This window comes from Merops nubicus, unplaced genomic scaffold (genome assembly GCF_000691845.1).
Source record: "Merops nubicus isolate BGI_N331 unplaced genomic scaffold, ASM69184v1 scaffold21980, whole genome shotgun sequence".
In the NCBI taxonomy this organism is placed as follows: Eukaryota; Metazoa; Chordata; class Aves; order Coraciiformes; family Meropidae; genus Merops; species Merops nubicus.
The window spans coordinates 22385-23661 of record NW_008582467.1 but is presented as its reverse complement, the minus strand read 5'-3'; the positions used below and the strand labels follow the sequence as shown (position 1 = coordinate 23661).

The 1277-nt window shown below is 35.6% G+C and overlaps 1 protein-coding gene across 2 annotated transcripts in view; it reads left to right on the top strand.

Moving 5' to 3' along the window:
- Window positions 1–1277, top strand: part of DICER1 (dicer 1, ribonuclease type III) — a 39699-nt gene that overhangs the window by 16939 nt on the left and 21483 nt on the right. The gene's annotated exons all lie outside the window — the stretch shown is intronic.

Below are 1277 nucleotides of genomic sequence, written 5' to 3'. Positions count from 1 at the left end.
CGTGTGTCTTTGGAAATTGTACTCAAGAGCATGTTTTGGACCTGAGTTTGTAATGTGATTTCTTTAGAAGGCAAAATGTTAAATACTGTGCTTAACTTGAAAATAGCCATATACTGATTTGTTTTAATCAGTTTTTGTATTTGTAGTGGACACTGGAAACTTCTCTAACTTACTTCCAGAAATTTTACCACTGCCTACTTCATGTTCTGTAATTCAAGTCTACAGAAAATCAAATTTACCCTTGCACAAATATCTCTTAAGATTTACCAGTACTGCTTTAACAGTTGGTGTTTATAAAATGCCCACTCAGTGAAACACTAAACACTTTCTTATGGTTTCCACCAAGAAAAATGTGACCCCCTCAAATATTTGCCAAGATGCAATATTACAGTTGCTTATCAGTTCTTATTCCTGAATATGATCTGTATTAGTTACACATAACTGTTAAATGCTATTTGCCACATACCATCAATGACATCTAGTTTATTCACCTATCTTGATTTGGGGGTTTTGGTAGGCTTTTTTCATAGTGTGCTAAATGTCCTGTGCAATTTATTGCATTCTGGTATACCTCTGAACCTGACCCTTCTCTTGTTACTGTTTTGTCTGAATCAGTAGTTTGAGTATATAGTATTTTCTTTGATCTGCAGACTTGCCTATGTGTTTTTTGGGAACTTCATCTTTTTTCTTTTTTTTTAAATTTTAAAATATATTCACATAAATATGCTGTATGAGGCAAACTAAGCCATTCAGTGAAATGAACATGTTCTGTAATAACTCCTGAAGAAATAAGAAGTTTTGATAAAGCTTTGCTGAGCTGAAATGAGTATTTCATTTTCCTACAGGAAGTGAACAGAATTGTGAAAATTTTCTTCTGTTATGAATGTGATTTATACTTTTTCCACTGTGTTCTTGTAGACTGACTTATGCACTATACTGTATCCTAACTGGTGTTGAACCTGCCAGAATATCCTCTCTAGATCAAATATGTAACCACATTCTGCCATCTTTAAGCTTTAGGCACCCTCGGTATAGGTTATTGGCAGCAAAAACTAAAACTATATGTAATTTTATCCACTTCCAACAGCGAGCAGATTCTCAGAATGTACCTTTACCTCTTGTAACACACCTCATCTCAGGATACCAGGATGATCAGCAGAACTGAGCTGTTGGAATTAAGACTGACAGCCTTCAGTGGAGGACCTCACTGTAGGCTCACTTCAGTTGAGTGGCTCTAGTTCAAGGGACTCTGCTGATTGTCGTTATACTTAGGCTGT